Source organism: Corvus kubaryi, unplaced genomic scaffold (assembly GCF_017639235.1).
Source record: "Corvus kubaryi isolate FWS band 111438036 unplaced genomic scaffold, C.kubaryi_AGA036_p1.0 78, whole genome shotgun sequence".
Classification (NCBI taxonomy): Eukaryota; Metazoa; Chordata; class Aves; order Passeriformes; family Corvidae; genus Corvus; species Corvus kubaryi.
Genome location: NW_024582065.1, coordinates 6,413,177 through 6,440,578, shown reverse-complemented (window position 1 = coordinate 6,440,578; position 27,402 = coordinate 6,413,177). Strand labels below are relative to the sequence as shown.

General features: G+C 44.0%; 1 protein-coding gene across 1 annotated transcript in view; it reads right to left on the bottom strand.

Annotated features, from left to right (window-relative positions):
* CFAP77 (cilia and flagella associated protein 77) overlaps window positions 1-27,402 on the bottom strand; it is a 57,214-nt gene that overhangs the window by 24,790 nt on the left and 5,022 nt on the right. The window lies entirely within an intron of this gene.

Below are 27,402 nucleotides of genomic sequence, written 5' to 3'. Positions count from 1 at the left end.
TTCCATGGGAAGGGTGTTAGAGGAGCTGGGATATTGTAGGTCTTGTTGGGAGAACGAAAGTACTGAAATACCATTCTGGTGCTCCTCATGGGTGAACACCCCGGGCCAGGAGATGCTGAATCAAACGCAGCCCTTTCTGCAGAGAGCCAGTGGAAAAGAAACTGCAAATGAACCATCTCCAGCTTGCCACCGTGGCAGGCTGAGGCTGTGCATGTTGATAAAGGACCCAGCTCACTGGAGCTGCTTGTGTAGGAACATCATCCAAACCCAAATCTTCCTTTTGCTCCCAGTCAGCACTGCACAAATCCTGGCCAGGGCCTCAGAGCAGCCGTGGCTCCCCTGTACACTGATGGCATGGTGGCTGCTTTCCAGTGTGCTCTTCTGCATCACCCTCAGCTCAGGCAAAACTCTCACTGAGCCAGTTTTGCCTGGAGAGTGAAGGTTAATAACCCCTGTCCAGAACTGGCACCTTTCAAGAGGGCTCTGTGTTGAGGTCTCTAAAATGTGCTTGTAATTCCTCAAACTTTTACACTTGTGATGCTCTAAAGCAGGTTTGGCATTCCCATGGCTCTCAGGAGCACAAGTTCACCAGAAAATGAGTTTTATGGACCTGCCCTGTGCAAAACTACAGATCCTTTGTTGCAAACAGCCCTTTCTAAAACTCATCAATTCAGCCACATGATGCAACCACGGCTGCATTTCCCCACCTGCCTCCTGTGAGCCTCGAGCAGAGGGAGGGCCTGTCCCTTATCCAGCACCAAGCATGAGGGCAGTGAGTGGGGTTTTAGTGCCACCACGGCTGCGATGCCACCCGGCAGTGACAAACCATATGTGCCCTCTGTGTGTGCCGGGAGCTCGCGCACAGCGCGTAAACCGCTGCCAGGGATGATAAAGGAGCTTTCACTGCTGATCGATTCCTCCTGTATTTACAGCTATTTTTAGATTAGTTGTCACTGGTGTACAAGGGAAATGGTGTAATGTTCCTCAGAAGCATGAGAAAAGGCGTTGTCCTGGGATCACGTTCTGATAGCGGCTCGGGGAAGTGAGGTCAGAAATCTGCCATGGTGGCAAAGGTGTGGCAGATGGGAGCAAATCACTGAGAAACTGCAGGAAAGGAGAGAGGTTTGTAACCTGTGGCAAAGCTGCTTCCAGACCCTTGAGTGCAGAATTCTAGAATGGAAGAAATTACGGGATTTAAAGAGTCCCTTTTGCAGAGCACCTGAAGTTAACACAGTTGGGTGTTTCCTCCATCACAAAATGAGTGCATGCTCTTTCCTTTTATGATCAGGTGGCATTTTACAGTCACTTTGCACTGAATAAATAAAACTGAAGGTGCTGGATAATTAATTAAAAAAAAATCTGGTCCAATATGTTGAACATGGAGAGAATCTGTGCCTGAAGAAAAATCAAGGAAAGCAGAGGACTCTGGTTGCCTGCCAACATCTTTTACTTACAAAAGCAAAGAAGGGGAAGGATGTAGCAGGAATCAATCTTGCTCGGTGTAATCCAAGATTACAGCCTTTCTCATTCATAAATTAGCAAAATGCTGTTTCCAGCTCATGGGCTGGTTTCATTTGTTTGTCCTGGGGCATTATAGGTGTGCTCTGTCATAAAGCAGTGGGGAAACTGAGCCAAAGTTGATGCAGAAGGTCTTTTTTTTCTTTCTCTCCCAGTTCCAGCACTGTTCCCTGTGTTCAGGTTTAGCCTGTCACAAAGCTGCTTGGCTGGAATACAGATCTGTCTGACAGCTGTGCCCATCAGCAGACAACTTCATTAAACCTCATTAAGATGTCATTTCTCTGCCTTATTTCCCACCTCTTGGCTCTAATTAAAACCGTCTCTCTCTGCATCCCAGGCGGTCCTAATTTTCTCTGGGTACCTTCTGCAAGTTTTCTCCCTTTACGACCTCAGTGAGGAAAATCCAGCATCTTAAATGTTGTTTATCCAGCCAGTTTGGAAAAGACAGCTCTAGACTTTTTCCTGAAGCATTCCCAGAGCACCCAGCAGAGATCAACACCTTGTAGGGCTGCAAGAGATGTGCGCTGAGGCTTTGTTTGCTCTCTCAAACTGTCTTTAAGGGCTTGGCTGATGCATCCTTTCCCCTTGAACGTGGTAATTTCCCTGGTTGAACCAGGTGTGTCTGGGTGGGGTTTGGAGGGTGCCATGCTCAGAGTGGCAGTGTTGGGGGTGTTTGATCAGTGGGGGTACCTTGGTTGGCTGAAAAGTGAGTGCTGTTGGGTGTACTGAGTTATCCCCAGCCTTTGCCAGGTAGTTTCTGATCTGTGCAGCCCTGAGCTTGAGCCCTGGATTTGCGTTTGAGTGTTGGAAAATGTTTGCTGCAAAGGAAGAGGAAGGCTCTGAAAGGTGTCTGTTTCTAGAAGTGGGGGCGTTGCAAAGGTTTAAGGGAGTGCAAAACCTTTAAGGATTCCAGGTTTTGTTGCAAGACTTATTTGTGTTCCATCCCCTGGTGTTCATGGCCCAGCAACACACATTGCATCAATTTGCTAAAGATGACTCAGAGAGGCAGGAGACGTGTCCACGCAGAGAGGTACAGAAAGAGACTGAGATGTGGATTTTTAATCCCTGTCTCTGCAGCCTTTCCCTGGGAGGGGATGCTGGGCAAATCCCTGAATCCTTTCTGCTCTGACTCAGCCGGGGCTGCCCGTCCCCTCCTCTCTGGATCTGCCCTGTGGACACCTGCAAACTCTGTGCCGGTGCATTTTCAGCCTGCCAGGCCCTGCCTCCTTGCTACCTTCTGTTCCCCTTTTCATTACACCCCCTTGTACAGTAAAGCCTCCCGTCACGCTGCCATTACTATTATTATTGCAGATTTACTGCACTTGCAGAGTGAAGTGATTGCAGTGACAAGGCCCAGCATTTTTCCCTCCTTCCCCCCGCGACAGCTTGAAATCAAGCCCTTCATTTGCATTTACATGATCTTGCTGTGCAGCTTATGAGATCGGGAGATTTATTTGCTACTTAGCTTGATGTTTGATTACACTCTAAGAAGGCAGTGAGCTACAAAGTGCAGGGATACATCAGAACTGAGCTACTGAAAGCCTCTGGGGGACAGTAACTCAACATCAGGTTTAGGTAGATGAGAAAGGGAATGTTCAGTGTTTTGAGAAAGGCAAATTTGATGAGTTTTCTTTTTTTTTTAAAGGTGTAAGGAAAAACTTACTTTCCTTTTCTCACAAAAAAAAAAAAAAAAAGGGAGAACAAGAATGTTGTTATAAAAAACACACCTGAGAAATCTGGGTTTGTTAGTGCAGAAGAAATCCTCGCAGGGGCTGGTGGCTGCTGGGCTGCCTGGTGCCAACTGCTTGTAACTTCCACGCCCAAGAAGATTATTAATAATAAGTTGGCAGTTGTCTTCGAAGCTTTTCATAAGCATTAAAGGTCAAAACCAAAGGACATTTTGCTTGATGGACCATCACAAAATCTGTCCCTGATTTATTCAGCTTCAAATCATGCCACTGAGCTTTAATCCTCTGTAATAGAGGGGAAACTGAGGCAGGGAATCAGTGTGCCCATGCAGGACAGCAAAGAGAACCAAGTTTGGACTGAGGAGAGAAGAGTGGGAGACCAAATTATCCTAGTGTTCTATAGCAGTGGAAGAGTCTTTCCAGAGAAAAGGGTGATGGTTGGGCAAACTGCTGCCCTTGGAGTCAGGAACGGCAAAACTCAAGGATCTGGCTGTGAGTTTAACTCTTTTCATTACAAATACTCCAGACAGGGCAGCCACACCGCTAAACCAGAGTACATCTACAAGTGCAGTCTCCGCTAACCTGTGCTCCCAACTGACCTGCACTGGGAGCTGCAGCCTTATTAGACACCAACCTTTGAGTGTCAAGTGTGGATTTGAACAATTTTCCCCTCTAGAACCCGCGTTTTGTGTAACGCCGGCAGCAGAGGCATCCCCTCGCTGGCTTAGAGAGGGCGATGAGAGAAGGCAGGCGGCACTTCCAGCCCAGGTTCTCCCTACCCAACCCCTGGCACCAGCCCCTTCCCATTTTCTTGCTCCCAACAGGGCTGTAACACCAACAAGCAAGGGCCACACACAGTGCCCAACACAGAAACCCCAGTCTAGGGAAGCACCCGCTGTCTGATACAGTCACTGCGCATTCCAACTGTTTGCACTTAGCTTTTAGTCTTGAAAATTGCCATGAGATATGCTATTACAATTAATCATTAAAGACTTAAGAAAGAGTATACCCCATTACATAAAAGACTCCAGCGATGATCTTTATCCAACTTGTAAAATGGGCAGACTTGATGCGACTGAATAATTTTCCTCTCATCTGCACAAAATCATGAATGCAAGTCAGACTTTGAGCCTGAAGTGAACACTGCGAGACCAGCTTATAATTACCAAAACTGAAAAAAAGAACAGCGTTTTCTAATGAATGACAAGCCACTAGGTGGAAATCTAATTTGGTCTAATTAAGCAGCCTTTGTGAGGATTTGTCTTTAGATGAAAAGAGGGAGCCAAAGAGATCTAAATGCAAATGAACTCTATCATTTTGGTTTTAAAGAGCCAGGCATATATGAAAGTATTTGCGTACACAATACTCGCATTTGTCTTCGTGGGTGTATTCACCTTCTGGTTTTCCATTGAAAAATCCTGTTTGCCCCAAAATTGTGGGATGCTGAACATTAGTCCCTCTTTATAGAGTTAGTAGATAATGTGCCGTTGGAGGGACAATTTTAGCAGTAGGGCATTGCAACTGTTAAAACTGCCTTTCTCTGTAACAAGGCTGCTTCTTCCTGCTGTTTGAAAATGGGTTTAGAAAAAAAAAAAAAAAAAAAAGATGTTTTTTGCTAAGGAGTCAGATCCCAGGTCTGCCACTGTTGATGTGTGGCACCGTGTAACTCTCAGGTCTTCGGGGGCACCTGCTGGACCCTGAGCTCCTCCTCGGTGCCTCCGTGTCAGGATGAATTACTTCAGCATTGATAAATCACCAACACCTTGCCCAGTTGTGCTATTTCTGCTGATTCTGCCGACAGTCTCCACGCTGGGAGCAGCCAGCCCAGGTACAGCCCCAAAGGCTGAGACTCACCGAGGTGTTTGACTGTAATTGAGATGGAAATATTGAAAACGATCTTCTCCTGCTCTATTAAACCTGCACCTGACTCTAAGATAAATTTGTGTCTGTGTAAGGCTTTTGTGCCAGCGCTGAAGGTCAAAGAAGCACACGTGTTTCTGTAGAGGGTGTCACAGCTTGTGAAGTTCACATCAGCCCCTGCCTGTTCTCAGTCCTGAGGAAGAAATGTGGTCTGTAGTCAGAAGACAAAGCCCTTGGCAGCAGGGATGGGTTATTCAGGCTAAATGAATGTGCAGGTTACAGCTACTGCTGAGTGAGGTCTTACCTGTGCCCGATTTTTCTTGAGCTACAACCACCATTCACCTCTAAGAGACAGAACGAGCCTGGGACAGATTTGAGGATATGTAGGGACAATGGCAGGGAGGTTTGGGACAGCATGGGGGGGTCCTGGAGCAGCTGGATGGAGAAGGACATCTCTGTGTCCTTGCTCTCCCTACAGGCAACATCAGTGGGAAAAAGGAGGCATGGATGGACAGATAGGGTGGGAACATCAGAGTTCTGTCTTGGATGTGGCAGCAGCTTTGGAAGCTCGGCGTATAACGTGGGCAGAATAGTGCACAGCACCTTGGCAAAAAAAGCAATTTTACCATCTTTGCAGTTGACTTCCCAGAGAAAAGTGGGGCATCCAGAGAGGAGATGGAAAGGGTGTAGTGGGGTTGTCATTTCCCAGAGAACCACGGCCTTGGGGATACCTGCTGTGCTGCAAACCCTGAAGTCAAATTCTGCCAGGGAATGCTGTTGCTCCATGACTGGCTTCAGTGAGGGCAATGAGGTTCAGCTGAGAGAAGGGTGTGGGCTATTTCAGAATGAGAGAACATTCTCTAAATGTTAAGGAGAATGGACAATGGCTTTGTTTTTAGGTTTAGTTTTTCTTTTTTTTTAAAGGTTCTGTCCCCTTTCAGCAGTTACGACCTTTTCTTTGTGTTTCATCCTTAATATCTGTTCTTTGAACCTCCCCATCTGCTACTTCAAGAAAAATCCCTTTATGTTCTCAAGGCCAGATGTTGGCCCAGATTATGTTCAGAGCAACTCAGCTCAGTGAAGCTGCTGCTTGCACCATGTAACTCCCTGCTGCTGCTTCAGCTTCGTACAGGTAGTTTTCTATTTAACTCCCCTGCTTTTATTTGGGTGCAGTAGGACACACTAAGCTAAGTGCTGCCAGTATAGCCTTCAATAAGTCACACTGACGTTACAGGAGTTGAATTCAAGTGAGAATTTGACTGGGGGCCCTTCCAAGCAGACTGGATATGACATTTCCTATATAGTAAAATAGTTCCCCAGCAACACTGAACCTCTGATTCTTAGGCCAAATTAAATTCCTGGCTGCAAATGAGATAGTGGCTGCCTTGAGAGCTACCTGTTATTTCACAGCAGAATTTGTCTGAAGTCAATACACTTGTGGTACCTCCTAGAAGAAAATTCAAATATTTTAGATAAGGAGACAACTTGTTAAATTCAGGCAAACCTCTGGTTCAGGAATCTCTTGGCTTTCACTCAAGGAGAAACTCTAATCTCTGATCAAAGATGCAGGAACTTACCAACTTCAGTCACCTCATGTGCAGAATAATCTTCATTTTCATTAGAGAATAGATAAAGTTTTTGCTCTTAAAAAAGGATGCTGTTTCTTTAATGTAATAAAACCTCAGCAGGACAGAACGTCTTTACTAGACTATCCTTCACTATTCCCACAAGAAATCAAATATAATCCTATTTAAGAAGCTTTAAATAATTTTGAGCTTTCATATTGACTTATTAAAATGCAGCTTAAAAAATGCCTTCCTTGCAATCCCTTTACAAGGGTCAGGGATATAAAATTTGAAGAAATATGATTAGTAGATCAGTTGGAAAGATATGCGGCAGCTTCCGATTTTATTATTTAAAATGCCCTTTAAGAAGAAAAGGGGATTCTGTAAAAGAGTGGCACCATCTCCCTGAAGGAATCCCATCCTGGGGCTTCCAGTCCTGTCTCCTGCATTCAGAAATCAGGACTTCTGCCAGGTTTTTCTTAGACCTGAAGAGCCCTTGCAGCTGGGACAGAAGAGCTGGTTTCTGTGTGCTCATAGTCCAGAGAAATCGAGGCTTATCAGGCTCAGGCACAGAATAAGCCAGGAGCACCTGTGGCCATTCCTGCCTGGTTCAGAAGACAAAGTGATAACAGAGCTGCAAATATGCCCCAGAGGACAGAGCCACTTCAGGGCTGAGCACAGGTACAGTTTGGCCCCCAGAGCCTTTCTTTTAGCACCTGGAAACTTGGAGAGATGAAGAGCTGTAAACTTTCAGATGTTGGTTGGAGTGGGATCAGTCCCTTTTTCACTTTCTAAACGCTACGTGTCGGAATAGAAAATTATAGGATGAAACAAGGATCCTGCTGTGCTGACTTGAACTCTCTGCAGGGTGAACTGTGTCTTGAAGCAGCAGCTGCAGACTCCACCTGAATCCTGAGGGGTCCGGGCAGAAATCTCCTTCCAGCAGATTTCAGTCCAGTTGCCCATGTTCACTCCTGTGGAGTTCAGAGGAAGTGCAGTTCCCCTGGGATCAGCAGGCTTGTAGGGATGTAAATGATGAGACAATTTGACCCCCGCTCTTGAAGAATATTAAATACAACGAACACTCAAATCCTGCTGTCAGTTGGGCACAACTCCCATTAAGCACCGAGGGCCTTGTGCTGATGCAAGAACCTGCCCAAATCATTTGCTGTGTCCTACAGCAAAATGTATTCACCCTGCTGAAATTTAACGGCAAAACCCAGGGAGCAAAATCACACCCTGCCCATTACACTTACAGCCAGCTCCTGTGAAATCCTAATGTGTCAGACTTTCCCAGGAAATAAGGTAACTAATAACTTTACTCCTGCCTAAGGCTGGACTTTGGTCAAGGCTGTCAAGGCTTCTATGATTTTCCAGTGTTTTTGAAAAAAATATCCATGATTTTGACATTCCGTGTGTGTGAACAAGCAGAGAGCTGTGATAGCTGAACTTCCCAGAGCTGTAGTGCTCAACCTTGGGTGCTCTGCAAGATAAACACCAAAGGGTCCTGAGCCCACTGATGCCTGTTTTCAGCTCCTGAAGAGCTCAGTAGCAGTCAAACGGGGTTGACTCCTGGCAGGATCTTGCCCAGAGTTTTCTCCTGTGGCAGAAAAAGCAGCAGTGACACCAAAGGCAAGAACAGCGAGCACTGGAGACAGCCTTAATCCTCCAAGGAGCTGTCATGAGGTTTTTCCCTGCCCTGTCTTCCTAATTTTCTACATTTATGACAATTAGTGTGAAACTGGGCTGAAATAGCATTGGGAAGTTGCTGCCAAGGCTTAAAAACTCTCATTGCCTACAGGTTGATCTTATTAATGGTGCTAAAAACATGGCAGAAGTTTTGTGGCTTACAAATTAATGCTTGCTTTCTTCTCTCTCTCTATATATTTTTCTAAAATTCCCCATAATTCTACATTTGACTCCCACATTGCTTTCCACACCAAATTTTCTCAATACAATTCCAGCTCTGCTTTGTTTTGCTGTTTTTCTCTCCAGTCCCATATTTTTTTTGAAAGGATAGAACAGAAGGGGTTGGATACTGCTCAGGTATGACATACCTGAGCAGCCCAATTGCTTTCAAAGGGGCGACCTTCTGAGGCAACCAAGAGTTGGCTCGAAAAAGTCACTTCCTAATTGCATCATATTTGCTAAATCAGACGTTTTTATGTGCTTAAGAATTCTCCATGTTCCCTTCGTGTTCAGCCATTACAAAAGGCCCCTGCTCTGCTGGAGTTCTGACCCATATTTTCCCTGCTGCAGTCCAAATTTGGTTGCTAAAAGGTAAAGGGGGAAAAAAAAAATCTCTGCCTCATCACATCTCTGCCAACCCCTGTTCAGCTGCTGTGGTATTTTCCTTCATTATGCTGCTGCCTCAGACTGTAAACCTCTCTAATTTCCTACATCGCAGCTATTTATTTAAATGCTAACTCGCATTATGAAGTGATAATCCACAAGCGCAGGAGATAATTTATGAAGCATTTAAATTAAGAGGAGCAGCTAATTGGGAGCATGTGTCTTATAAGCCTTGCTAACACCAGAAAACTACAAATTAGGGAGAAAATGGAAGATATTTTTATCTTGCTTTTTTCTTTTGTAATGCACTGAGGAAAAATATTACCATACATCACACAAACACTGCTGCTCTCAGAAGTCTTCTGTTGTTGGCTTCGTAGTTACTCCAACACGCAACACTCTCGTTATTACAAATTCCTCATTATAACACACAAAATCATCTTTGCTCTCAGAGAAGGTGGATCGAGGTGGGGTTTTCTCCAAATAAAGCAGAATAAATTTTCCAGCAAAGGTCCCCTTCTCAGCTGCATGCATTAATTTAAAAGAGCAAAGACTCCCTTGTTATATAGCAATGTTAAAGTGCATTTAATTTAGGACTGCATCACGCTGTAAGAGTTTTATAGGTTTTTGTTGAAGTGAGGATGAGCATAAATGGCTGTGAATCAGGGAAAAGCAAATGAGCTGTGGCCGCAAGGCTGAGGGAATGCGTTTTGGATTCTCTGTTCAGATTTTTGACACCAAAGTCACAAACTTTGTTTTCACTGCAGCTTTGTGGTGGTTTATTCATTAAAAAACTAATATTGACCTGAATGTGAATAGCAATGTGCCCCATGCTGTGCAATTCCCGGGATCCCGCTGTATAATGGAGATGGCTCACTAAATGCTGCTGGGATGGGCTGAGGGGAGAGGAGGGGTTTGACACCCAGGCCAGGACAAGCACTGGGGAAGGTGATAATTATCCCAACTTGAAGGTCACAATCCCACACCAGATTCCCTGGGAGGCTGTTGCCTCAGCAGGGAGGTGCAAGGCTGGGTGTCTTCAGCAGGCAGTTGCTTTTCCCTGTAAGTGCAGTGCCCCTTTGGTGGGTTTTTTTTTTGGGTGTCAGTGCTTTGATCAGAGGAAACATCTGGGATGTTCTCCCATAGGAGCCAGAGGGTTTCTCTGCACTCCCCAAAGAGCATCCCAGGCATCTGGAGGATTGCATTAGCACAGTTCAGAGGGAGCTTGTGGCACATGGAGCCTGAGGCTGACAGTAAGGACCACCTTAACACAGAGCCCTTTGCCAGCCTTCAGCAACCACTTCAGTTTTCAGCACAGCTGAGCGAGATCTTTAGTAAGGATCCTCCTTTACCCAGCAACCAATTCTTGTGGGTCCCTTGTGTGGCTGCTCGAGACAGATTTGCTGTTAGAGTGAAATATTGTGTGCACACCCTGCCTGGCAGGGTGCTTGGGAACCACAGCAAGATCCTTGGACAGAGGATGCTCTGGAAGTGTGTGTGTGAATCCAACCCCTCTACATGACTGCATATGTGTGCACTGCATGTGTAGAAAATACCTCCCTCTAATCGCTGCATTCCTGTTTTTGCTCTTACAAATCTCCCTTTCTGTATATCCTGTCAGAAAACAGTCAGCAAACAGGCTCTGGCATTATTGGAGTTGCTCCTCGATTCGAAGGAAACCATAAATCTGAAACTTCAATCACATCTTTATAATCATTCAGCAAACAGAGATGGAGGATTTATTCAACATGGGATAGCAAAGGGGAAACTGCAGGGGGTTATTGCAGGAGATATTGGTTTAGCTAAGGCAGAACTGCTCCCTCGGGCCTCTCTAGGGCCGAGCCAATGAACAATGGCACCAATGACAATAACAAGGCAATTATGGGGAAGAGGGTGAGGAGGGGGTAATGCTTTGTTAAAGATAGAGGTAAGATTCCAGCATGGTGTCTCTTTTGTGTGCTTTCGGAACTAAAGGATGGTGTGTCTGCCTGGGGTGGTCTTATTAGGAGCTGGTGATCCTAAAAACACAGCAAGTGGTTCAAAGTGCCTGTAGCTTGCATGTGATTGTGCTGCTCTTAGGAGGTTATGATGATTTCCTCCCTAATTAAGTAGGGCTGTCAGTGGGTTCCCCTAATCCAAGCTGCACTCCTGGGCAGGAGATAAGTACATAAATCTCTGCAGACTAAGGTTTGTCTCTCTGGCTGTATGATGATGTTGGATTTTCTGCACTTAGAACTAACCTTTACTCCCAGGACGGAGTAAGATCGGGGATCTCCCCTTGCTGGGAAGATGCTCAGACCTTCAGCCAGGTTGGCCACAGTGCTGTGCCACAAGCACTAAAACAGCCCTTCTGCCAATTCAGCCTGGAAAGGCTGTTTGGAGATCACCCAGTGACCTGGTGCCCAGCCTTGCACTTCATTTTCTAGATGATTTTTTTAATAACTGTAGCCAACTTCCAAAATCCTGGCTGGAGAGAGAAGCTCAATCCTTAGGTTTCAAATACAAAAAGACCTGAACAACAAAAACAGCATCTGCATTTGCACTCACGGGGATCAAAGTGGGGCAGCACTGGAGGGGGGGCTCCTGTGGGACCTCTCAGCTTCACCAAGCAGCAACACTGGGGTCAGCCTTGTCCTGGGGTCCTCCAGCAACGAAGTTTCCCAAGTACAAAGTGGGAACACAAAAGCCCTAGCACAAAGGGGTGGAAATGTTCCTGGGCGAGCTGGATCCTGCCACTGCTGCCAATGAATGGGACCTGCAAGAAATTAGCATCTTTTCAGGGTGCAAGAGACACAAACATCTCTTTTTTTTTAAAAAAAAGATGCAATGGTGCAAAAGCAGGAACCCAGCGATCCATCTCCACCTGCCCTGCCTTCCCTCCCCTTCTTTTAGCAATTTTTTCCTCTCTTCCTTTCCCTTGCGAGCCCCTGGGCGGTTTGTTTTTGCCTGCAGAAGGAAGCTTGAAATATTGTGGAGGGGTGCAGGGAGTGCTCCCTGTGGCCCTGCCCCTGATGGCAGGAATGCAGCCATAAAATAACCCAGCGCCATCTGTAACCTGTCGCCAGAGCCCCTCTCCGAGGTGAGAGTTTTCCTCCCTGCCGTGGCTGTTAGCTGCAATGTATTTCTCCCTGCACTAAGCACCGTCTTTCCCAGGGCTGCATTACAATGATTTATAAACCCCATTTCTGGGGAAAACTAATAGATCAAAGTGAGGAGAAGGAAAAGGAGACATGAGCAGCTGGAAGAAGATATTGAAGCATGAAACAAAAACAGAAATGAAAAAGTAGTTTGTGGCACTAGTGAGTTGTTCTGTGCTGCACTTCTATTATTGAAAAATAATAGGGGGAATCTGTATTTTAATCCATTTTTTAAAGAGATGTTCAAGTAATCTGAAAAGCTCTTCCTAGAGCCAGCTTGCTTTTGTGTGTTTGTGCATCTCTTACAGAACCAAACACTTACTTTGCTGTTTAGCCTTTCCCTGTCTATTCTCATGTCATACTTAGACTTTCCATGTTTTTAAGCAACATCCAGATTTTCTAACAGGGTAACAGAAAGCGTTGCACAGAGGATTGATGCTCCTCTGGACCTGAGCCTAGGACGTGCTCATTCCTGAGCTAAGACTTGGTCAGTTTTTACAAAGGGACATCACAGACTGAGGTCAGAGTGGCCAGTGAGGTGCTCTGCCTTTGTTTCTGCTTCCTCTCCTGCACAGTGGAGATGAATGGACAAGATTCATCATGTAACCCTCAGCATCAGTCAAGTTAAAACCTGACTGAACTGAGCCAGGAGTACAGACCAATGCTCATCTCTTAGTTCTACAATGATTAATGCATTAGTGTTTGTAAGAGCTTTGGTGATATGGAGCTAATTGGGCTTTTGTGTGTGTTCTGCTTGTCTGGTTCAGCACCAGACATCCCTGACTTCAAACGTAGGCAGGGGTGGAGAATTATTATGAAAATAACCATAATCCTGGTGCAGTGCTTCATATATTCACAGGGCTGCACAAACTTTCTAGCTACAATCTCCCCATGTCGAGTGGATGTAAGAGCAAACATTACACACCACTGACGAAATGCACTGAGTAGGACAAACAGCAGATTTGACATAAAACAGACATGTGTGGCAAGACTACAGGGGCTTTTCTAGGAGACTGTACAGAGCCATGAGAGGGAAGCTGAAGAATTATCCCCAGGCACATCCCAAACTTGTCTGAGATTTGTAGGTTTCCATTCAAAGTATTTTTCTATGTTCCTGTTCTTTAAGTTTTCACTCTGCAATTTTCTGTTGCCAGTTCATGCCGCAGTGCTGTGTTCACTTCAGCCTACCTGGTTTGCCTTGGTTCCTGATTCTACTCCATCCTTTGGAGTTGGTAAAAGGGCTCCTGGGGGAATGCAGGTGCAGGGGATATTCATGGATGTGCATAATTGATACTTCTCACAGATAATACAAGGAACCAGCACGTGTTGAATGTCCCTGCTCCGTACAAGGAAGGGCTGTGCTTGTTCACACAGAGGAGCTGTGGGGCAATCAAGTGGTGTGTTTTCCTTTGTGAAAACATGGCCTGGAGAAGACACATCCAGGATGGCATCCAGGAGCAAACATCCATGATGTGATCTGCTTTCAGCTGCATGTCTGACTGTTGATAAGAGAGCTAAACATTGCCACTTGCAAGATCAACACCTGTCCATTCAATCAGTCTTATGCGTCTCTTCCACCCTGAAATGTTCTGTAATTCTATGACCCTCATGGCTGAGCCTGACTTTTGGCTCAGGGCTTTGATCAGTAAGAGCTGGGTGAGTTAAAATGAAAACACAATTAATTTTTTTTTATTTAATTTTTTTGCTCATTCCCTGTGCAACACAGTCTAAAAACATGTTTAAAATGCTTCTAACAAGAGAAGTCATCTTGCTAAAACATTCAACCCCTTCCTTCCTTTGGCTGTGCAGCCCCAAGGAAACACAGCACCACAGAACCACGGTGATGTCACACCAGGCGGCTGCAGAGGCCCTATTTGGGATCCTGCATGGATCCATTATGCTGCTGACCAGAGCCTGATGCAGCTGCCTCTCCCATGGACCTTGCACTGGTAGCTGCATCCCCTATTACAACAGGTAGAAAAAGCATCCATGCTCTAATAGCTATTGTAACCCTCCTAAAACTATGACAACATCTTTCTTCTGACTCCCTATGGCCCAGCCAGTCTTTACTCTTCTTGTGTTTCCTGTCTGCAGAGAGAGCTGGCAGGATGAAAGACAGCTGGGAAGGTAGGGAGAGCTGAATGTGGACTAAGAGCTGCCAGAGGAATATGAGAAGAGAATTTTGCCCTATAAGCTTTAATAAGGTGGTGGGTTAAGAGAAATGCAGCTAGGGAGAAAAATGGGGAATGTTCTCTCTCCAAATGGGCACTGCTTCAGTTTGTAAAAGCACCAGGGATTCCCCATGTGGCTTAATTTATTATTTTCCCACTCGTTAAATGCCAAAACAATAAAGCAAAATCTATTGTTAGCTTTAAAATGCAGGTGATTTGCATATGGCTGTGATAGTCCTACTGCTGCCTTCATTTAAACTCAGTAAGCCGAGGTACCTTTAAAAATTATGACTTGTTTTACATTTAATATACTGAACTATGTTAACATAATATTAAGGGGCTGACTTCACAGCTTAATTGCTGATCACGTAGAAGGCAGCTTTAGCAGCAGCATTAGTCTGGCAGAGCTGTGCAGCCTGAGATGAGCAGCTGGAAGAGCAGTCTGCACAAAGGGGCTCGGAGCTGCTCCTTCCCTGCCACAATGCCCCCCCTAAGAGCACCCTGGAAACCCAAAATCATTTTTACTCCCTTGTGTTAGAACGTATTTGGTCTCCTATTGCAAAGCAGAGGCCGTGCAGGGCATGCAGGGCATGACTGCACCTGGACAAAGCAGTAGCAGAAAATCAGGTGGGTATTTTCCCCACGCAGTAGGATTTTGCAGAGGGGGAAGGAATGCACCATACCCTGGCAGAGCTGGACACACACTGCTCTTCCCAGCCTCGGGTCTCCAAGGTTGCTGCAGAGACTGTGCAGTTCTGGTGTTGCTGTTGTATATTCTCATTTTCTGCCTTCCTTCTTTGATCCTGGTCCTGTCAGGCTGAATGCAAAGAGGGCAGGAATGGGAATGGGAACCAGGCCCACGCAGACTCTTAACCTCTCCTTGAATCCAGAGACCCTCTGACAATATTTTGGTCGATACAGTTGGCTGAGGCTGCACGAGGCTGCTTGGGAAGGGTGAATTGCTGCAGTTTCGTTTACGCCATCCGTATTTTCAGCACACTGAACCCTGGGTCAGCACTCAACAGCGGGGCATCACCTTTAAGGAGGCAGCTCCTGCAACTGGCTGACTCGTCCTTGATCCCCAAACCTCCAGCAGGAAAGTGGCACGTGGTGCTACCCTTCTTGCACATTGTCAGAAATGTAATTAGGATCCAAATACCGCACCAGGATGTGTCCAAAATAAGAGGGATCCTAGGCTTTTCAGGAGCTGAAAAGGTATCCAGGCATTACCAGCTACTCCCATCCATGTGTCTCTGACTTCCACACATGACTCAAAAGATTTTGAGGTCTGGACTCCTTAAAAAATGTGCCTTTTTCTCAGTGAGAAAAAAGCATCCAGATTGACAGAGATGTACACCAAGTTCTAGCCCTCTATGATTTAAAAGAGCAAAGTTATAGGCCCCTGAAAATTGAGGTTTATAATAGAAGCACTGGCAAACCCTTAACTACAGAGAAGCTACCAGGCGTTGCAACAATAATTGGGAAGGGAGGGAAAAAAAATCACACTGTGTTTTTCAGTGCTTAGCTAAGAAATACAACAAGAGAGTTTATTGCTTGCAAAACACAGCTGCACTGCCTCAAATTGGATGGAAAAACGAACCCTGATAATTTATTACACCCCTAAAGTCACAAGAATGTACCCATAAATTACTTTTTTGGAGGGGGAGGGAAGTGGTACCACTGTAGTCCATTCTGCACAACCTACTTATTAGTATCATAATTTATTATTATTATGCCCTGCTGCAAATAGAGAGGCAGATAAAACTCAAATCTATTAAAACAACCGCTCCACTTTCTCTGAGCCACTGAGGGACACCATTCCAAAGGAAATGAGATAAATTACTAAGACAAATGTATGAGTCTTGCATTAGAGCACGTAGCTTGTATATATGCAAGAGCAGGAGGATAATTCAAGCAAAAAAGAGCCGTGTTAAGTTTTACCATTCAGGATTCAACACAGAGGGACTGGGATAACATCAAGTGGTCAATTAAATGTTTCTAATGTATAGATTTTTTTTTTTTCCCCAAGATCCTATGTGTTCACTTGAATGAATGTACAAAGCTAAAATCACAGCCCTGCTTCTACTGCAAATGTACCTGGATCAGCATGTATTTAAAAATATGCTTTATCCAGCTATTGTGAGGAAGCAGACACCGTATTGGTAAGTCTGGAAATTACATTGACAGAATAGATATGTAAAAATGGATATATCCAAGTGGTGCTGATCAATTGCAGAGCTGATTTGACTTTAAGGTTGGTGAAAGATTGTTTGACATTCCCAGAAGGGCAAAATGGCAGAGCCAAAGGTGCCTTTATCAAGTTCACCACGTGCCTCTGCTAATGGGTTGCTGATATATCAACAGGAATTTTTGTACTATTTTTCCTTCATTTCTTTCTGGGGCAGGCAGCTGGAGGAGCAGTTTTTAATGCTGTCCACCCTCTTCCTGCCACATGGATGGATTAGCAGAAATTATAATTGTTTTGGGAGGTTATTGCTCAATTGCACTCTTCAGGACATGGTTATTGCAAAGTCAGGATGAGTTTGGTGCTCTTGGCCATAGTCACTGGGGTGTAATAGAGCCCTGGTTTTGGAAGCTGCTGCTCCAGAATGAGTTTCGGTACAAAACTGCCAGGTCTGAGGATAAACCTGGCAGCAACCTTCTTTCTACACAGCCAATTTGTGGTTTTCACTTTTTTTTTTTTTTTTAATAAAAACATTACATGTGTGATACAAGTTCATTTGGACTTTGCAAAGTAGTGTTTACTCTTCATATTGATGGTGATACTTGGAGTGAAAAATGGAAATATATAAAATTCTTTCCTTTCTGAGCTCAAAGGTACATGAAATACACCCATAAAGCTACTTTTGACATTGCTCCAGGTTTGGGCTTGGACATTTTTGCTCCTGTAACTTATCTATTTGTCTATGTAAGATCGTGAGGGAAGAGAAGGTAGGAGTTTGTTCCACCTTCATTTGAATGTCAGTTGCCAAATCCAACAATTTTAGCTTTTTCTTTCTGGCCCTTTGTTCAGATCCAAGGTACCAAACTTCACAGGGAAAGCTGAATTTCCACTCCTTAAATGACATACTGTTGGTATTTCCTTCAGATGTGGTATCTGCCTCTGGCAAAGTCCAGGGATACCACTTGGGCTCTTTTGGCAGTTTTTCCTCCCACTTTTGCCTTTTCCACAGGGACATGCTCCATCTGCATGGCCTGGTAGTTTCTAGCATTTAGTTTGGTAGCTGGTTACCTTCCTCCTGAGGTTTTGGCACTGCCCATTTACAAGCATGTTACTATTAAAGCCAAGTTTCCAAGCCACTATTCTCTCTCCAAAAGGGGAGATCGTGAAAGGAGCCTAAGCAGAGCAAGGATAGTGAAATTTTAAAGTATTATGACACACATACATTTAATATTACATCACATGTAAGGGAACAAGCACATATGATTGCAATACTATATGACAAATATAGGTCCTACAACATTAAATTTAGTGCCTTGTGATTGATGATCCTTTGTTTCCAGGTTTTCCTTTCTGTGTGTATTATTTCTGTGGGATAAGCATCTTACCAGCTGGAAGAAACATACAACTTTTTTATTTTCTAGCATGTAATTTCTGTTTGATTCACAGCTAATAAATAGGTCATCTCGTACTTTTGAAATGCCAACATGCAGTAATTCAGTGAAATAGAGACTCTACATTAAAAAGCTGTCAACCTCAGTGCAATTTTCCTGCACCTTACGCTCCGGAAAGATACCTTGTCACTCATGGTTCAGCTCTGTTTTCCTGAAATATCTCTTCTTCTGCATAAATAATGAATATAGTTGCATGAAAATATCTGGCACAATGTCTGTTCTTCCTACCACTCTAAGGAGCTGCAGTACAGGCTCTGTATTTATTGGTTGATCTTCCCAACAAATCTTGCTGAAATCACAGGGGTGGTAATAGCGTGGCCCCCTCCCAGCTGCAGGCAGGTGTTCTCTGTGCTAACCCCATCCTGCCCGTCTGCCTCGAGGCAGGGAAATGCTGCCTTCAAAAACACTTTGCTGTTTAATTCTTCTCAAAATGGAAAGGCTACACGACACAGAGTAATTTAAAACACTTATTTGCTTTCAAGCTCTTTATATTTCTAATGACACAGGTCTTGCATAGAAAAAGTATCAGTCTGAAGCAGATCCCAATTAGGAGTTTTTAAAATTAATTATATTCTTTAAAAAAGCTTGCTTAAACCCCATCAGATAACTAAGCCTGTCTTCTAATTCATATGATCTGAAACACACAATTTACTGGGTTTTATGGCTTTCTGCTGGTCGCTCGTTAGCGGTGACACAAGGATTGCAAAACCTGGTTCTGAGGCTCTGATTTCCACCACAAACATTGGAACTGGGCTGCCCTGTTTGCTCATTGAAGGAGCCCTCCAATTTTCTATTCTGATCTGTAAAATCATGGTGCATTCAAGGGATCTCACTTCCTGAGACAGTTTCCAGATGCAATGCAGGGAAATTTCTGCAGGGCTGCTCTCCCAACCCCTGGGTATTTATAACCCACCCCCACAGCGCACAGACAAAATTTCAAGCCAAAGATTGAATCCTGCAGGTGTTGCTCACACGAATGGTTTCCTCTGACCCCAAGCTCAATAATGTGATGTGAGGCAGGGGCAATGCGGTTCGAAACTGGATCAGCTCAAACCATGAAAAATTTGGTGGTGCCTTTTGTGGGTTTAAATTGAAAGTTGAAACTTGCAAAACGTCAACCCTTAAAAATGGGAAAAGTGGGGTGTGCTAAACCCCTGTGAGCCAGGTTTTACAAGGGATAAAGCTGCTGAATCCTCACAGTGAGGTCCAAAAGTAATTTAAATCTCTTCCCCTCTCCCCTTGCTCCCAATTTCCCCATCCCAGTTGTTGGGAGATGCATCAGCTGAGAAGGAAAGTTGGAAAGTGACACTAATAAGGAGGGCTCAGACGCACTAAGAGTATTAAAAGGTTAGGTCATGGTGTGTTCTATTAAATAGAATATTAATTGAATTTTTGACATCTGAGGTGAACTGTGACATGCTCATGGGATAAATATTGCATTTAACAGAGCATCATGACCTAAAGCTGTAAATACTATAGAGCATCAATGCCAATCCTTCACAATAGATCTTAGCCCCAGTCCTCAGGGTACGAATGCTCCCTTGGAGCTTTGGAAGCTTGAGCTTAAAACCAGCTTCACATTTCTTGTTTCTGGCCTCAGTTAAGTCTGAAATTGCTTCTTCCATCTCAAGGCTACAGTCTGTCTCAGACCTTTGGCTACAGACTTAATACAAAACTACAACTGGACGTTTCAAATGCCACGTGCTATGCAGTTCAAGAAAGGTTGAAAGAAGATTTCTCCATTTCCACCCCCACACCATAAAGAAGATTAAAACATTACAAAGACCAATTAAAAATAGGGAATCTCACGGCAACATTTTCATTAACCCTCCCTGGTTCTTCTTTCTGTCTCATTAGTCATCATAGGGAGAGGAAGGATCATTTTAATTAGCAGCATTGTAAAGCTTTATTTAAGGCAACTGCCCCTCCTGCTGCTCTCTGGATTACCCTGACGGCTTATAAATACAATACCAAATCATTACCAGCCAAAAACAACAGCACGGAAGGGTTTGGAAGAAAGAAGATCCACTATGGTCAATGTTTAGGGCTCTTTAACAATGTCCTTTCTCCTTATTCAGGCATAATTCAAGCGTAATATTGGGCTTTACAAAACAACTCAATATCCTCTTACAGCAAAGTCCTTTCTAGTTGAGGATACCATGTGTTCAACTCTCTTCCCCTTTGTTTTCAGGGCAGGGAAAGCACAGAACCACATCTGATAGGATAGACATGGTAGATACAATCACAGGTTTTCTAGCATCCCAATTTAGAATTACTCGTTAAATTCCAAAATTAAAGGGACTGTGGTATGCTGACAGCCTTTCAGGAGGGGGTGAGTAAGGAGACCCCAGCTGGGGGAGGCTGGGGAAGCAGTTTAGAAAAGAGGATTTTGAGAGTTTAGGAGGAAAACAAAGCGAGAGCCCACACTTCATGGAAAGGAAATTGCTTTTTCCCATTATCACTTGCTGAATTTAAAGTTTTTGTAGAAATAGCCTGATGGGTCTGCTCTGTTAAGAAATCCTCGGCCAGCATTTCCAGACAGCAGTTTCCACAGCTGGGAGTGCAGTCCAGAGTGCATGTCCATGCAGAAGAGCTCGTTTGCTCTCCCTGACACCCATGAAGGTGTGAGTGACCCCACTGCAGTGCCCAGGTTTATTTTCAAACAAGTTGGAGTCACTACATTGCAATCAGGGATTTGATGCAGCCCAAGATCTCTCACACATGAAAACATCACATTTCTCAAGATGTAAGCTGCACAAAATCTCCTCCTCCACAGCTCTGTTTGGGTTATTAGGATTCTATTAGGTTTATTAGGATTCACCATTTAGATACATGGCCTACTTTCCCTGACCTGAATATTAAACTGTGGTTTCTTCAGTACACCTGGGTCCTGCAACCTCTAATTGTTCATCACTGTCCAGCCAAGGCAGCTCAGTCTTTCCCTTGAAACAACCTATTAGCTACACGTGGGAGTTTTGGTGCTGTGAGCGCTCTGTGGTGGAGTTCCTATGTTGGGACCACAGCCAGGATTTGATTTTTCAAAGTCAGAACATCACACAGCTGAAGTCAGCTGGAAGATTGAGGTACCTTCTTTGCTGTGGGTGCCACATGGCATTAAGGTGTATTAACCACCAAATTCTTCCATTTTATTGCTTAACATGAAAAAAAGAAAATCAGACCAGATGACACAAACCTCTTAACACTGAAGTGTGAAAGCACAAAGTGCAGTTCATCTCCCCCTGAAAACAACCTCGCCCTGACTTCAGCAGAGCACTGAGCACAATGCAGAGATAATACTGAATTCTTCAAAACACGTGTCTATTCCTTCAGAAAGGTGTAAAAATTACTCTGAGTGCTTGATGTTACCTATGTGAACTATTTTAAGTAATAACAAAAAGGGAGACAGTAATGATGTATCACTGAATGATTCATGCCTTGCTATATAGAGTTTATTTCGTATTAAGATCTGTATCTGTGGAAGTTTACAGGGAGAGGTGATATCTTTTATGGAAGTAACTGCTACATGTCAGACTGTCACAAATGTAAAGTATTTCCACTTAAAACAAAAGGAGGGGGGGGAACACCAAAGTTCCAGTTTGAGACTGACCACAAGCTCTGCTCCCGTCTCTGCTCAGCCAGGCTGAGCACGTCCCAGTCCTGAGCTCCTGTCACCAAAAGCTCATCATCCAACCTGGGGGAGCCCTACAGAGGCCAGAGCACTGCCAGGAGAACTGCAGCTTCAAGGGATCTCAGTCTCCAGAGATCACAGATGCTAAACTCACTTAAAACCAGACAGTGAAAAATAGTCAGAGTAGCAGCAATTGTAAAAGTTTATATAGGAGTTGCTTTGTTTGCTATTTATAGCTGCACTGTATTTTTCTTGTAATACATTTTTAATGACTTATAAGGCCTAGTTATTTATTCTCCTGAAGCCAAATACTTTCTCTACCCTGATAATGCAAGCGAGTGAGCTTTGCACAGAGGAGCTCTGTGGGAATGGCTGGATCTGCTCCATGGGAATGGCTGGATCTGCTCCCTGCACTGGCCCCAGGCTGGGGGGACCCTGCCCGGCCCTGGGGAGCCCCACAGCACCCAAGGCACTGCTGCACCCCAAGCATGCAGCTCCCCACTGCCTCTCTGCACAGGGACTGCCTGTGGAGAGCCCTCCCTGGCCCAGAATATTTTCAAATTGCTGATTATTCTATCTGTACACAAGGGAGTCTGTTTTTGTGGTTATTTCACTTCACATTTCTTAATTAAAAATTAACTTTACTTTAAAAACAACCCCCAAACCTGCAGTGCCACATAGGCAGTGGCCCCTTCCATCTGGGTGTTGAAAAGTTGAGTAGTATGAACAACAGACCAAAAAAAGCAGAAGATGGGACACTTTGAAATGGCAGCTTTTAGCAGAAAATATAATTAATCTGCAAAACCAGCATCCATCCCTAAGCACAAATGCTGATTGCCTCATGATGATTCTAACCAGAACGGTATTAATTCTACTGTTCTTTCTAAATTGTTATATACCCAATATTTTCTGCTGACTCTTCTTCATATTAGATTAATAACTATGTAATCACTTCATTAGTTTATTTAGATTATGTTATTTTAGGAAATTATTGTTTAGATCAGCCTTGTCCTTCCCATCTCTCTGTGCCTTCCCAGAATTAAGTAATATCTGAGGAAACCAATTAATTGCAACTCGACTGCTGTAATGGGGTCTGCTCTGCAGTGTGGCAATGTCTAATGGAGTTTTAATTTCCCCATGGTGAGTCAACATTTGCTTAAACAGAGAAAACTCTTAGAGCAAAACACTGCCTGAAACACCCACAGCTTCTTCCAAGTCTGGGGGCTGAACATCTTGGGGCTGCTGCTACTTTTGTTGGGGGTAAAATTCAGAGGGCCATGGCTGGGGCACCAAAGAGCATCAATTCCCACCAGGGGCTGAGGTTTCCTGTGGACTTGTAGGATATGGACGACATTCAGCCCAATCCTACAAGGCTCTCATGCTGCACCTCCCAGCCTTGCAGGGTCGTGGGGGCTAAAATGAATTTGTTACCCAGTGAAGCTTTGACAGCCCTTTTTAATGCATGGCCTTCCTCAGGTAATATTTATTTAAGTGTCCTGGGTCCTCAATTTGCAGTGGCACCAGCAAGTCCTGGTCACAGAGCAGAAGCCCATTGTGGTGGGAGGCTGCCAGACACAAAACCTTATCCCCAGGGAACCTGCTGTGAGACACATGGGACAGCAGAATTTACAATGAGATTTTTCCATTAATTGGCTTGTTCAGAGTATTTAGTACTGCCAGAAGTTACATTTGGGATTCTGGGTGGAGGCAAAGCACCCAGAGCCCTTTGAAATGTCCCTGGAGCCTTCCTTGCTCAGGCCCTGAGCCCCTTCCCAAACCTCCAATGCTGTTGACTGAGGACTGTTTTGCTTGGCAAATGCTGACAAACTTCTAAAGTTGGTCTGGTCTGCCTTCCCCAGTTATCTGACAGCCTAAAAGGTTTCAAACAAAGCTACATTATGATACAACCAAATTCAGCAGCATCTGATTAACAAAAAGGAGGCCACAGCTACCTGACAGCAGCCGGTGGTTATTTTTTATTTCTAAACCAAACTGATGGCCTCAAACATTCATATATGTATTTATTTTTTTTTGTTTAAATGTCTCATTTCCTGGTTTGTTTTTCTTCTGCATCATGCAGGGAAATAAAGTTTTGCAATTCTTCTTCTCATAATAAGTCTGTCCAAAAATGATGTTGCTCGTTGTGTTGAAAGATGGTTTCATTTTCTACTCAAAATTGGTATGAAAAATTTGCCTTGCCAAATGAACATTGTATACTGAACTTGTCAAATCCTCTCTCCTGACACAAATAAAAGATAACATTGGGTGGCAGCATGTAAAACAGCACTGACAAGACAGCTAGGATGGAAGCAAAGAAATGCATATTTTTCTCTTTCTCTCTTCCAGAGCAGGGAATGGGAATGATCCAGGTGAGCGAATGCTGGCGTGTTACAACCAAAAATACATCATCTAAAGACTTAACAAGCCATTTCGAGGCAGCTTCTGAGATGAACATAAGCGATTCCATTTCTGATTAGCAAAATCATGACAAAAGCATCAACTTTTTTCCAAGCAGCCAGGAAAGCTGCTGAGTAGGAAGAGTGGCTGGGTAAAAGGGGTATTCAGTTAAAAGTCACAACTCTGCTGTGCAGGCTGTGAGGACTATTCCTAGCACTGCAGAAAATTATTCCAAGTATATTTAAAAATAAATAAGGTAATGACTACTTTCATTAGATCTGCAGTCTCACCATGCAAGTGAATTGTTTTTTCCTATTAAAATTGTTGATTGAAGGCTGTTAGCTATTTATCAGCCCCAAAATTACATTTCTTCTCTCCTAGGGGTTGCCTCTTAAAAATCACAACAACTGCATAGTTAGTAACAAGAAAAGACTCCTAAAACTGCAGTTTCGGGGTGGGGGGGGCAAGAATACAAGCATGAAACACAGATTGCACCTTCAAATCCCCAATGGCATCACGCTTCTTTGTTCTGCTAAGAAAAATTAACCTCAATCTCGGCTCAAGGTCCCCCGATTGATTATCATAGTCATTTAAATACTGTAATCTCATTTTCAGCATCAGGGAAAGGGAGCGAAAAGAAGAAAAAGAGAAAGAGGTGGGGAAGCGAGGGGGAGAGAAAGAGAAAACAGAATAAATTATCTGACAAAAGGAAAAAAGGCCCTTTCTGCTTACGGCGCCTATTTCAGATCCTTCCACTTGATTGGAAAAGTTGATGAAGTTTAAATGAAGCAGAATTAGAGGCTCAGGCCTCTGAGTATTGACAGGGGCCCATGGAAGAATGTGCAATTCAATAGGCCTGATTTCTGTGGAAAGCAGGGGAAAGGCCTAAATGGTATAATCTTCAATCAAATCTAACATCGACACTGACAAGGCAGGGTAATGAGATAGGCCAGATCAGGCATGTTGGTTAAAGAAATTAATCCCTCTCGCTGCACCAAGAGTTCAGCTTTGATGCCTATTGTACAGAGCCCTGTCCCAGCCTATCTAAATGCTAACTAACTGCAAGTGTGATCTGGGACTGTGCTTTTCATCGCTGGGGCTAAGCTGATAACAATTTTAGCTCCCTGATTACGGTGGCAGAGGTAGGACAGCGGTGCTGGCACCGGGAGCGGGAGCAGAGCAGGGCGAGAGATGACGGATGCAGCCGCCCCTGTGCAGGGAAAGTTGCATTTCTGGTTGTTTTAAGGCTTTAACACATTGTAATATGTGGTAATTAATGGAGTTACAGTCCTGACCAGCCCACTGGAATCCCCTGGGAGCCACTGGAAGGGCTGGGCAGTGCAGGAGGGTGATGGAGAGAGCAAATGTGAAGGGATGTTGGGAAGTTGAAAAGCAGCAAACAAAGGGGTTCTTCTACCTGGGCGAGCAGCCCAAAGCTCCTGGTTAAAAGCAGCATTATTTTTCAGACTGGTTTGCTCTTTAAGAAGCAATACAACGTTCACTGTGTTTGCTTTGCTGATTTTTATCCCCCCAGCCTGGGAGTGAGACTATTATTTTTAATCAGGTTTCACTTGCAAGATTTTTAGGCACAAACCTTGTGTTGGTTTGCTTAAACAAATCAAACTAGAGATATTTCCCTTGATATTGAAGTTTTCTTACAGGCTGTTGTTGGAAATCTAGTAGTAGGTCCCACTTGCATTTATCTTTGCTACTTCAAATAAATGTGAGTAGGAAAGTCAGTGTAATTTATCTTATAAAGTACAAATGGTTAAAAAAGAAAATATTCTCAGAAATGCAGGTTCTGTCTAATCTGTACAATGTGAGCAGCCAAGCAAGAACAAAACAATCCCTGCAAGATGAGAAAGGCTTCTCAAATTCAATAATTAGGCATAAGAGCATCTCTAAGAATTTGCATGGAAAGCAATCTGCCCTTGGGCAAAGTGTGGCTAAAAACTCCCAAAAATCAGGAACTGAAAATGCTGGTCTCTGCGACTGCCAACAACGTGTTCTCTTTGCTCTACATTCTGCTAGGCTGCACTCAAAAAGAGGGGAATGATCATAGGAAAGGTTTAAAAATAAAGAGCTTTTCACCTTCTCCTTGGGCAGCTGCCCACTGGTTACCTGCCCAACACCCTCCTGTCCAGCAATATCCTCTCTGAGCCCCCACCAGCTTTTCCTCTCTGCTCAGGGCACTTTCTGATGCCTCTTCCAGAGAAGGAGAATATTTATTGGTGTTGGAGTGGGAAGCTGAGGCTGGAAAGAGGGCAGAGATATTGCTGTGCTCTTACAAGTTTTAGCTGGGTCTCTGGTGCTGCTCTCAGCCTGCTGGGCTCAGTGTCCCTGGAGAAGGGTTGGTGGGTTAAGGGCACATTAGTGGGATTTGGGATATCCCTGACCTCCTGCGTGGTGTCTTCAGTTGAATTAGTCTGAAAATCATCTCTTGGTTTAGTGTGGTTTGGGGGCAGCTCTAAAAATGGGTGGTGGCTTTCCCCCAAAGTTTCTTAAATCTTTCTGAGAATAAAGCCTGAGTTTTAGGTTCATCATAAAAATTTATAGCCTGTGGCAGCTCTGGATGCACTGTGAATGTATGGATCTATTTGTGACCCTTTTCATTTTAGTTTTTTTCCTATCCTGGCCACATCCTCTCATCCTTTGGCTTAATTTTTGTTTTTACAGCCCCACCAAGTCAGGCAAGAGGCTGTACAGATATTCTCTGCTCTGACAACACTGCTATTAGGGTCATAATGCAACAATTTGGTCTAACCATTATTATTGTGCTGGCTGACTTCAATAATGCACTTTTAAATCAAAGAGCCTTTGAAGCTCTATTTCCATTGTATTAGGCAAATAAACATAGAAGATTTTCACAAACATAAAAGGCATTCACCTTGTAATGTTTCTGGGCTTATTAGTCTCACCAATTTGCATTGTTTTGTTCACATAAAGGATCAAAATGCCCTTTTGCTTGATTTTACATCCTGCCTGTGGATCTTGGGAGTGAGCAGCTCCCAAGGCCCAGTGCTGCTGGGGCTGTCCCTCTGCCTGCTGAGTCACAGCTGGAGCTTTGGAGCCTGTGTTCCAACAACCAGGAGTAAAAACCCACTACTTTCATTCATGCAGAATGTTTACTTGCCTCTTGGAAGTACCTTATTTATTTTAGCAGTGCCTGTGCAAAATATGGGAGGGCACTAAAGCTCATAAGGAGTTTAATTTTTAGTGTACCAAATAATTAATTTAAAATCTTAAATGAGTTCATGCTGAGAAGAAAACCCTTAGAAGTCAGAGCATTGGAAGGAAAGCTCAGAACCAAACCTAATGATTATTTGACTAACCAGCCCTTCATTAGTTTATTTCTCTAATGAATTATTGAGGTACTGCATAGACATTTCAGAATACATTTTTAAAAGCACAACACTGGTCTTAGATTGCAAAAATATAATAGTACTTGTGATACAATAATAATAGTAATAAGCACACAAAATGCTGCATAAACACTAATTAAACCTCAGT